The sequence below is a fragment of the Mus musculus genome, chromosome 13, assembly GCF_000001635.26.
Source record: "Mus musculus strain C57BL/6J chromosome 13, GRCm38.p6 C57BL/6J".
In the NCBI taxonomy this organism is placed as follows: domain Eukaryota; kingdom Metazoa; phylum Chordata; class Mammalia; order Rodentia; family Muridae; genus Mus; species Mus musculus.
Window position 1 is genome coordinate 105,533,885 of NC_000079.6, and position 12,224 is coordinate 105,546,108.

The 12,224-nt window shown below is 38.4% G+C and overlaps 1 annotated feature.

The window, feature by feature from the left end:
* Nucleotides 3,391-5,388: an enhancer, noted in NCBI's record as "VISTA enhancer mm5". NCBI's record gives its function as "enhancer in: forebrain[6/8]" and the evidence as "EXISTENCE:transgenic organism evidence [ECO:0001131][PMID:17130149]".

A 12,224-nucleotide genomic window follows, 5' to 3' on the forward strand; every position in this document is an offset into this window, starting at 1 on the left:
AGGCTGCTATGAACATAGTGGAGCATGTGTCTTTCTTACCATTTGGGGCATCTTCTGGATATATGCCCAGAAGAGGTATTGCTGGATCTTCCAGTAGTACTATGTCTAATTTTCTGAGGAACAATTAAAGCATTTCTAAGAGGAAAACTCATAGCTCTGGGTGCCTCCAAAAAGAAACTAGAGAGAGCATACATTAGCAGCTTGACAACACACCTAAAAGCTCTAAAACAAAAGGAAGCAAATGCACCCAAGAGTAGTAGATGGCAGGAAATAATCAAACTCAGGGGCGAAATCAACCAAGTGGAAACAAGAAGAACTATTCAGAGAATCAACCAATCGAGGAGCTGGTTCTTTGAGAAAATCAACAAGATAGACAAACCCTTAGCCAGACTCACTAGAGGGCACAGGGAAAGCATTCTAATTAACAAAATCAGAAATGAAAAGGGAGACATAACAACAGATCCTGAAGAAATACAAAACACCATCAGATCCTTTTACAAAAGGCTATACTCAATAAAACTGGAGAACCTGGATGAAATGGAGAAGTTTCTAGACAGATACCAGGTAAAAAAGTTGAATCAAGATCAGGTTAATGATCTAAACAGCCCGATATCCTCCAAAGAAATAGAAGCAGTCATTAATAGTCTCCCAACCAATAAAAGCCCAGGACCAGATGGGTTTAGTGCAGAGTTCTATCAGACCTTCAAAGAAGATCTAATCCCAGTTCTTCACAAACTATTCCACAAAATAGAAACAGAAGGTACTCTACCCAACTCATTCTATGAATCCACAATTACTGATTCCTCAACCACAAAAAGACCCTACAAAGATAGAGAACTTCAGACCAATATTCCTTATGAATATTGATGCAAAAATCCTCAATAAAGTTCTTGCTAACCGAATCCAAGAACACATCAAAACAATCATCCATCCTGACCAAGTAGGTTTCATCCCAGGGATGCAGGGATGGTTCAATATACGGAAATCCATCAACGTAATCCAGTATATAAACAAACTCAAAGACAAAAACCACATGATCATCTTGTTAGATGCTGAGAAAGCATTTGACACAATCCAACACCCATTCATGATAAAAGTCTTGGAAAGATCAGGAATTCAAGGCCCATACCTAAACATGATAAAAGCAATCTACAGCAAATCAGTAGCCAGCATCAAAGTACATGGTGAGAAGCTTGAAGCAATCCCACTAAAATCAGGGACTAGACAAGGCTGTCCACTCTCTCCCTACCTATTCAACATTGTACTTGAAGTCCTAGCCAGAGCAATTAGACAACAAAAGGAGATCAAGGGGATACAAATTGGAAAGGAAGAAGTCAAAATATCACTTTTTGCAGATGACATGATAGTATATATACGTGATCCTAAAAATTCCACCAGAGAACTCCTAAGCCTGATAAACAGCTTCAGTGAAGTAGCTGGATATAAAATTAACTCAAATAAGTCAATGGCCTTTCTCAACACAAAGGACAAACAGGCTGAGAAAGAAATTAGGGAAACAACACCCTTCTCAATAGCCACAAATAATATAAAATACCTAGGTGTGACTCTAACTAAGGAAGTGAAAGATCTGTATGACAAGAACTTCAAGTCTCTGAAGAAAGAAATTAAAGAAGATCTCAGAAGATGGAAACATCTCCCATGCTCATGGATTGTCAGGATCAATATAGTAAAAGTGGCTGTCTTGCCAAAAGCAATCTACAGATTCAATGCAATCCCCATCAAAATTCCAACTCAATTCTTCAACGAATTAGAAAGGGCAATCGGCAGATTCATCTGGAATAACAAAAAACCTAGGATAGCAAAAACTCTTCTCAAGGATAAAAGAACCTCTGGTGGAATCACCATGCCCGACCTAAAGATGGACTACAGAGCAATTGTGATAAAAACTGCATGGTACTGGTATAGCGACAGACAAGTAGACCAATGGAACAGAATTGAAGACCCAGAGATGAACCCACACACCTATGGTCACTTGATCTTTGACAAGGGAGCTAAAACCATCCAGTGGAAAAAAGACAGCATTTTCAACAAATGGTGCTGGCACAACTGGCTGTTATCATGTAGAAGATTTCGAATTGATCCATTACTATCTCCTTGTACTAAGGTCAAATCTAAGTGGATTAAGGAACTCCACAGAAAACCAGAGACACTGAAACTTATAGAGGAGAAAGTAGGGAAAAGCCTCGAAGATATGGGTACAGGGGAAAATTCCTGAATAGAACAGCAATGGTTTGTGCTGTAAGATCGAGAATCGATAAATTGGACCTCATAAAATTGCAAAGCTTCTGCAAGGCAAAAGACACCGTCAATAAGACAAAAAGACCACCAACAGATTGGAAAAGGATCTTTACCTATCCAAAATCGGACAGGGAACTAATATCCAATATATATAAAGAACTCAAGAAGGTAGACTCCATAAAATCAAATAACCCCATTAAAAAATGGGGCTCAGAACTGAACAAAGATTTCTCACTCGAGGAATACCGAATGGCAGAGAAGCACTGAAAAAATGTTCAACATCCTTAATCATCAGGGAAATGCAAATAAATGTTCATTTTTAAAAATTAATTTATTCTTTCATATAATACATCCTGAGTGCAGTTTCTCCTTCCTCCCTCTATGTCTCAACTTCATCAGTATCCTCAACTTCTTTTTCCCCATCCATTCCTCTTCTGTTTACCTTCAGAAAAGTGTAGGTTTCCTAGAAATCTCAATGAAACATGGCATATCAAGTTGCAATAATATTAGGCATTTCCCTTCATATTAATGTTGAGCAAGGTAACCCAGTAGGAAGACCAGGGTCCCAAAGGCAGGCAAGCTCCCTTACCCTCTGTTAGGAGTTCCACAAAATCACAAACTAAACAACTATAACATATATGCAGAGGACCCAAGTTAGACTCATGCAGGACTCCTAATTGTCAGTCCAGTTTCAGTGAGCCCCTATGAGTCAAGGGTAGTTGGTTATGTGGGTTTTCTTGATGTTTCCTTGACCCCTCTGGCTACTACAATCCTTCCTTCCCTTCTTCTGTGATCAGGTGGGAAGAGGATAGAGGGAGAAAGTACTGGGAGAGATAACTTGAGTTAGGGGGGCAATTCAGGGCAAAGTACATAAATGTTCTTAATAACTAGCCCCTGGGTGAAAAGACTTGACAGCATCATTGTTCAAAAACAGTCCAGTGGAGTCCATGTTTTGGGGGAGGGAGGTCATCTTTACTTGCAAAACAGAATAACCAATGGAAAGAGTAACTTTTCATGTCATGATAACAGGTAGTAGATTTGCAAGTTAGAGATGATTTCTCTGCAGAACTAAGGTCACATTCTCCTACAGAAACAGGAGACAAGAACCGTCTAGTCTTTCATGAATGTGATATACAGACACATTTACTGTCCCACAGTTCTCAGTATTTCACGTCTGAGACTGCACATGTGGGGATTTCCCCTATGGCAGGAAATGCTGTCCTCTACAGACACCAGCTATAATTAATTCTGATCATAATAGAGTTGGAACTTGTGCAGGACACATAGGTAGAGACACTATCTGCTTAGAGGTAGCACATACCCTGCAAGTCTATGGTTCTACTGTAGATGGCATTTGCAAATGAGGAGCTGTCAGGCTATCTATAACATTTTTTAGACATTTTATAACATTTTTATAACATTTATTGGTTACCAATAGAAGTTACCATGATCCTCTTCAGATTTGATAACTTGTTGGAAAAGCTCACAGATCTCAGGGAAACTTATCTTTCTCTCTTCTTCCTCCTTCTTCTTTACTGATGGTTTGAATATTGACCTATAAACCCAGCCATTTTATAAAAAATATTTTGAGGTGGTATTTTGAGCTCTAGGCTGTTATCTAGGCTGATCTTGAGCTTACTTTATAATCCTCCTGCTTCAACTTCCCAAATACCTGGGATTTTAGGCTTGTGCCACCAAGACTGGCTGAGAAACATTTTTATTTATTTCATGAATAATCACTAACACTTATTTTATAATATTCTGGTAAAGAATTTTTAGAAAAGTTATATAGAGTAAATTCTGGGATGATTGTTAAGTCCAGGAGCGCCTGCTACTGTAGACTTGAAGAGTGTCTCCTCCTAGCACATTGATGTGTTCACTAATCCAGAAATGCACGGAACTCCATCTGTTTCAGTCTTTGTAGAAGATTCATTATATTGTATGGTTGATTACCTCACTCGTCATTAGTGACCAACCCTGCTTTCATCCCTCTCTCATTTCTGGAGGTCACCAAATAGGACTGAAAGCTCCAACCTCTAATCACTGGGTTGGTTGTCCTGGCAACCAGTCCAAATTTGGAAGCACTCAGGCATCAGACAGCTCATTGATGGGCAGTAAGACTTCATTATGGAGGTTCCACGAGTTTTAGGAGCTTTGTGCCAGGAAACATGGACAGAAGCTCAAATATATATTATTTATTATACATCTATAGCACAATTACACTTTGAAGAAATATTTCTCATGTCTCTTAGAAAGATATTTCCCAGTCCTAAGGATATTAAACATTTAATTAACTTTTAAAAGAGAAGGGGGATACTAGAGAGGTGAGGTGGGAGTGAGTGAGTGGGTGGGGCAGCACCCTCTTGAAGGCAAAAGGGAGGCAGATGGGGGGGGGGAGATTCATGGAGGGGAGTCTGACCAGAAAAGGGGATAATCTTTGAAATGTAGACAACATGATCAATAGTAAAAAAAAAAAAAAAATACCTATCTTTTCACATAAACAGAGAAGAATTTAATGGTTATCTAAAGTAAATTATTTTGGGTGGAGGAAAAATTTTCTGCCCTCATTTTCAACAGAGTTGAAATTCATATTCTAAGTTTGTATTTGTCCCTGTATATGAGATTATCCCTGTAGTTATATCAACAAACTCATATTTTGAACATTTCTAAAATATTCTGCAGGGAATTTGCTGTACAAAATAAGCCTACAAACTTGTAGGGAGTTCTTAAGAATTACATCCTCAGTAAATTATAATATTATAAATAATAGTAACAATGACAAGTAAATAAAATAATCCTACCTCTAGAATTACTAACAAAGATAGTGGTGATTATTGCTGTCATTTTTGCTTACTTTATGAGGTGGCAAGTATTGAGTGAAATTCTTTACAGAATTCTTCGATAAGGGAGGAACTACTATTACACTTATCCAGTAGCTGTACAATAGGAATAGGTGAGCAGGAAACAATGACTAAGTGTGAAAGCAAGGTCAAGGCCTTCTGAACCCTGGAGTTAACTTTCATAACAGTGACTTGTTCTGGGTCTTAGAGATAGCATGTGCTCGAAAGGTAAAAGTAACCATGAAGGTTGTAGATTTATTTTTTACCTTGTGTGTATGTATGTGACTTGTATATGCTTTTTTGCATGTGTGTGTGTATACATGTGTGTGTTTGACAACATGGAAGTGGAGGCCACAAAATAACTTTGGTGTCAGTTTCCCTCTTCCATCTTGTTTGAGTCAGGGTCTCTTTTGTGTCAGGCATTTATATGGGTCTCCGAGAGTCAACTTTAGGTCCACATGTTTGCTCAGCGCTTGCTTTATCTGCTGAACCATCTCCTCAGGCCAGGTCATTGGATTTTGATAAAAGCTCATGAACCTAGGACAGCCAGAAGCATCAGTGGATGAAGGTTCTTGTCACCAAGTCTAATGTCTTGAGTCCAATTACCTGCTCTTTGCTTTATGTGTGCATACTCATATGATTGCACACACACACACACACACACACACACACACACACACACAAATAAATGAATAAAAGTATTGAAAATTTCAATAACTATAGATCTCACAAATACATTTTGGCTGCTGTAGTGGTTTCAATAAAAATGGCTTCCATAGGTTCATGGACTTGAATGCTTTTTCGTTAGGGAGTTGACAAGGATTAGGAGGTGTGGCTTGTTGGGGTAGGTGTGGCCTTGTTAGGGAAAGGGTGGAGCTAGGGGGGTGAGCTTCATGGTTTTAAATGTTCAAGCCAGGCCACGTCTCACTTTCCTTCAGTTGCCTGCAGATGTAGACCTCTCAGCTGCTTCAGAAGTACCTCATCTGCCTGTGTGTCACCAAGCTTCCTGCCATGATGACAATGGACACATCTGAACTGTAAGCAAGCTCTAATTAAATGCTTTCATTATAAGAGTTTATGTAGTTATGATGTCTCCTCACAACAATAGAACACTAATACAGTTGCCCATGGATGATAACAGTGGAATTTGATGCCTTGGATTAGTAAGTGGCCAAGTTCTAAGCCAAGATATAGTCTTTGTGGCAATAGTAAAGGGTCAAGGATATCATGGTCTGAAAAGCATTAGGAATACTTGCTTCCGACAGTTTAAATCTATGAATATCAAAGGTCAGAGTCTGTATAACAAAACTCTGTCTCAGAAAACAGACAAAGAACAACAAACATAAAATCAAACAAACAGCAACTATGTGTATATGTTTTATGAATTTAAGTAACATTTTTTAGCTGACTCTTAATGCTACACAGCTTTTTCTTAGATGCCTAGGCTAGAAAATGGACTATGGAATAGATGTCTTGGGATTTACTAATAAGATTGCTGTGCTTGCCTCTAGTCCTGTGGGTTAAAGCTCCCAGTTAAATCAAATTGGAAAAGAAAGGCAGAAATAAAGATCCTTATTGCTGGTGACCAAATGCCTACTGATAGTGACAAACTGCTGGGGAGGGTAGCTCATGGCTCCTTCTTCTGGCAATATGCTAAGTTCCTAATAAATAATATTAAAGACAGCATTTTTAACCAAGTGCTATCCTACAAGAGTGTTCTAGGTTTCTGAGTAAGTTTCTTTCCTCCCTTAGCAGCAATGTGTTTATGGGCCCAGAGACTAAAGAGATTCATTAGCATTTCCTACCGCAATCCTGACAAAGGATGCCATATTTAGGAAGTTCACACTCTTAAGTTTCTACTGGAGAAATAGGCATTTACAAGTTTAGCAGAGATAAAAAAAAAGTTCTCTGCTCTTTTGAGAAATCATCTGATCGTTATTTAAAATTTTAAATATTGAGAAGCATTTAGGAAGAAGTTCCCTAGGGTTTCAACTGAATTCTTACACTCATCTCAAATACCCAGCAATCATTCCCAAATTTTCCATTCTTCCTTTAGAACCTTATAGACTTTCTTTTAAATATGAATTGATTTGGAGAAAGAGTCACACATTTTTCCTGCCTAGAACATGTCAGACCTTACTCCATGGTGGGATTAAAAATGGTAGAGCAGATTGCTGGGCTTTGGGGCATCATTCTCTTCTACTGTAGGGGAATATCCCTTCATACTAGTATTGCTTCAAGTTGACTAGTAGGACCCTTTTGAGCACATGCCAAGTCCACAGTAAAACAGCATATATATGTGTACATGGATAATGTATATTCATTTTTTAAATTTCATTTTCATTGCTTTATATGAGTTCAGTGGGACCTTGGGTTCAGTAATATCATTATTATCTATGCTTCTTTGAAAGTGGAGTTTCTACGTGACTTAGACTGACTTGGATACTTAGTAGCAATGTTGATAGATGACTGTACCCAATGTTGATATGTAGATGACTGCGTTCACTGACTCCTTGGATCCTTTCTTTCTTTCTTTCCTCTCTTCTTCAGAGTCCCTTAGGCCAATGGAGCTTTGAATGGTTCTCTTACCCATGGCTATAAACTTTTTCTAACTTCTCCTAGGACTGAGGACATACAATGCCTTTAATTCCCACTCAGCCATAGCAATGCACATCCCTAGATTTGATGACAACAGACCAAAACAGGAGATAGAGCCTCAGCAATACATACATAGTACATTTCAGCCTCTTCTGTTTTTACCGTTGCCATCCCATTAATGGATTTGCAGGCCTGGCTTAATGTTCCATCCTTCACTGGTAGAGTTACTTGCTGTGTCTTAACTGGAGTCTCTTGAATTCTCTCTGGTATTTTGGTAGGTGCATGTGGGTAGAGGGTTCATTGTTATCTGTTCTTTTTTTCTTCCTGCCCTGCCCTTCACACATGTCTCTTAAAGAGCCCTTCCAGCTCTACTGAGTCACTTGAGCAGTGATGATGCCTGTGTGGTCTTCTGATTACCACTTTCCAGCAGTGGGTACTCACATCCAGACCAAGGGCAAGTTCTCCTGTACAGCTAAAGCCACTGCTTCTGACTCAACTTGCTCTAAAACCTGTTTTCTTAGAGTCTGTATATTTAAGTCCAGTCTTTAAATCTAAACGACTTGGAGAATGAAAGATACTAAAAATGTCAATGGTTGTTATGTTCTATGCCTAGGCACATACTCATTGCACGATTAGACGTTAAATTGTATCTTTAGATAATTATAATTATCATACTCTTAACTCTGGAAAAGAGAATTGGTGACCTTTTGTTGTGATATTGGCACAAAAACATCATGTGACACTATAGCTGAAGAGGAGAGCTCAAATATTCCCACTACAAAAAAAAAGATAAATATTTGAGCTGAAAGATATATTAACTGACCTGATTTAGTCAACTCTACAACACAAACATGTTTACTGGTATCCCATATTGTTTCATAAAATTTTAAATGACTTTCCAACAATAATAAAATTTAGAAAAATTCTATTGACATGAAATGTTTCAAAAAGCACAGTTGACTCAGTTAAGCATCAGCAAATAATTTGTTAACACAAAGATAACCTGTTTTGTTTTATAACAATAATACTATATATGATGAACGATGAAATATTTAATCACAGTAATTGTGATTAAAACCAGCACTCATACATCCTGGATAAGTGTATCATCAACTGAACGACGTTACTGACTACTCTATAGTCACTAAAGTATGATTTTTATACAGTAGTATGAATGATCTCACAAACCTTGGTATATGAGAATTCAGTTTGCCATTACTTAGAATTTATTGTAACTTTGAAATCTTATCTTGACAGGCAATATGGGCAATTTAATCTTAACATTTTAGGGGAAACTTGTGGATTGTGCCTTCCCAGCAGTTTATGTGGTAATTAGAGCAAATGTCTCCAGTTTCTTGCTCTCTAAAGATACTGCTGCCATTATTCTACAAACCCATCTAATCACTGACAAGAAGATGAATCTGTTATTTTGATGCAAGATAGGAATATTAAGCCTTTATAAGCTTTGGTCCCTCAAAGCTGATCCCTATGGATGCTTCCTACATTCTTCCTGTTAGGGTCTGGTCACTTCTCTAAAGATTCACCCTGCAATAGCAACGGACTTCCTCTGCTCTTACACCCCTAAGTCATCCATATTTCAAATCTGACACAGACCCCTCTGTAGCACTTCTATTTCCAAGCCTTTGTTCCATCAAAGCTATATTTCCTCTGTTCTCTTTCTGAATCCTATCACTGAGATCAGACACACACAGATCCAAGTCAGAATGGGAGGTAGATTTTTATAGCTCTGAGAAGAAGGTAAGGCTCATTCTAGTCCTGAAATGTGAATATGGACAGAACAAAACTAAGGCTGAGAGATAGTCCAATAGTAAAATTCTTGCTTCAGAAGTATGAGGCTATGAGTTTTTAGTACCCATGTTAGAAAGTCAAACATGATAGTGCTCAGCCTCGGGGAAGTAGAACCAGAGAATCCCTGGACTCACTGGCCAGTTAGTGTTGTTGAATTGGTGAGTTCCAGGTTCACTGAGTGATCCCATCTCAAACAGAAAGCAAGGAGTAAATGAGAAAAACACTCAGTGTTGATCCGTGGCCTCCACGTGCAAGAATGCACATAAACAAATTATCATGCATACACATGCATATAGCTCCTTTTCTATGTATCTGTCACACATACAAACACTGATTTTTATTGTGGTCTTCCTTAAGACATGGTCTTCATTAACACAGAAAAGATACCCACATACATAATATCATAAATGACTTCTTCAGATAAAATATATTTGTATCATAGAAATGGCCTGTGATGTTTCTCTGCTGATTTTTCATGGATGCTCTAACCAAGAAAGAAAATAAAATGTATCTGTGTTGGTTTTGCTGATGAGCCAAAACTTTCTCTGTTAGCTTTCCATTTCCCAAATCCTGGCTACAGAGAGGATCTGTGGTTCAGTCAGTTAGAAGAATCAGTTAAAAGAAGAAAGTATGGTAGCACTAATCCATTCAATATATCCTCTCTTTCTGGGCTCTGGCGCTTTAAGTTGGTTCTCTTCCAGAAAATACTAGCAAAAAAGGAGACCAGACTCCTTGTGACTCCTTCATATACTGTAGAAAAATAATCTGGATCTTGCTAGGGTTGCCAGCAAAATAAATACTTGAAATGGCCTGGTACATGGCCTCTAAATATTAACAGGATAAGTAAGGACAATCAGGTGTCTTTAACTGACTTCATCAAAAATGAAAATCAGATCTTGTTAACCAAGATAGATGAGGGCAAATGTGGGAACAGCTTTGTAACTGCTTCAAGTTTTGGGCCAAGTCAGTACTGAAACCATCCAGGCATTGGCAGAATAATCACACAATGAGTTGTGAAGCCTTTTATTTGAAAATTATTTCAAAAATGCAACCCAGCATATAGAACTGGGGGTGCCCTTCCTGTAGTTACCACATTGTCCGAATTTCTGTGCCTTTGTTGCTTGACCAAGATCCTGTTTCCTTTTTCTCTGTATATAACTTTTCTCAAACATAAGACTGAGGTGCAGACATTGCATCCTTTATTCTTACTGCTTCAGCATTCATGTTTATGAACAAGGACACTAGCCTACATAATTACAATGCAAATGGCAGCAGCAAGACATTTAATGCTGATAGATGGTTAATATTTGCAGCCTTTATTTGGTTGTAGGTCATTGGATATGTTACTGAAATCAGGACAATTTTTAAAATTGAAGGACTGCTACTGACTGATAGTTAAGCAAGGACAACAGCTAGGAGCTGAGTGGGTGCCCAAAAGGAAAAGGCGGACTGATGGTCATTTGGGGATTGATTGAATTGGCTAGAGAACTCAGAGTTGGTTCTTAGTAGAGGGAAATTAGCAGAAAGGGGCTATAGGAATGTATTTTGGAAAACATTGAGGCTGGCATAACTCACAGTGGTCAGACAGGTTCAGTGTCAAGTCTGGCTATAAAGAGTTCCTTCTGAGAGTGCAATAAGCATTTGGAATGATAGAGCAGCATTCAGCATCCTGCTCTAGCAGAGTGAATGACACCCAGAGAGAAGAGAGTGAGTGAGGTCTAGGCAAACAGCCTCAAGCAGTTTTGCATTTTGCATCTCAGCCCTCTTTGCCTCTAGACAAAGGGAGGTCTCTTAGGGGATGGGGGGGAGGTAGTGAGAGAAAGGGATTAAGTGAGAGTTTGAGCTTCTTCTGTTCCTCAAGTAAGAATGTGAAATTAGGCTAGGGAAGGAAAAAGCTTTATTAAGAGGGGGATTCAAGTTTTGAATTATATTATAGAAAAACTTTGAGAAAATTGAAAACAAAATCGTTCAAATACTTTAGGGTGGGTGTTGGGTAAAATGCTAAGATATGCCCTAAATATTACTAAAGTCCAGAAAGGAAAATCCAGTGAGTCATATCTAAAGGTATCGTTAGAAGGGAAATGTTATAATTTGCTTTTATTACATATCAACCCCAGAGTGTTCAGTAAGCTGGCTGCACAAATTAAGAAACAACTAACCTTTAACATAATCCAAGTTCTACTTCTCTTGCTCAGTGCTCTGGAAAGCTGTGGGTTACTGGGTAAGAATGCTCACTGTACAGGCACAAGGAGCCCAGACCCATGTAGAACGCTGGGTGTAATCACATACATATTTGTAACACCAGCGCTTCAGGAACAGAAACAGGAAGGTTGCTAGTACTTGTGATCCACCAGCCAAGCTGAGTTCTCCAGGATCATTGAGAGGCCTTGAAAGGATTAAGACAGAGATGGATAAAGCAGGGCCTCTGATGTCTTTCTCTGGCTTCTGCATATATCCCTCTACACACTGGGCATTCACCATGTAGGTACACCATTCACAAAAATTGAAAATATATTTTATTGCTATAGTTTTACTTTTTATGTTTTTAGGAAAAATAGCTTATTACAAAGATCGCAAGAGGGCAGAAACTGCCTAAGTCCATAACTTTTCTCTTGTAAAATATCATTTTTGCACATATTCATTAAAGTACATACACATCCATAGTGATTTTTTTACCCTTTTTTTTGCATCTATGAATTCAATCAAACATGGGTAGAC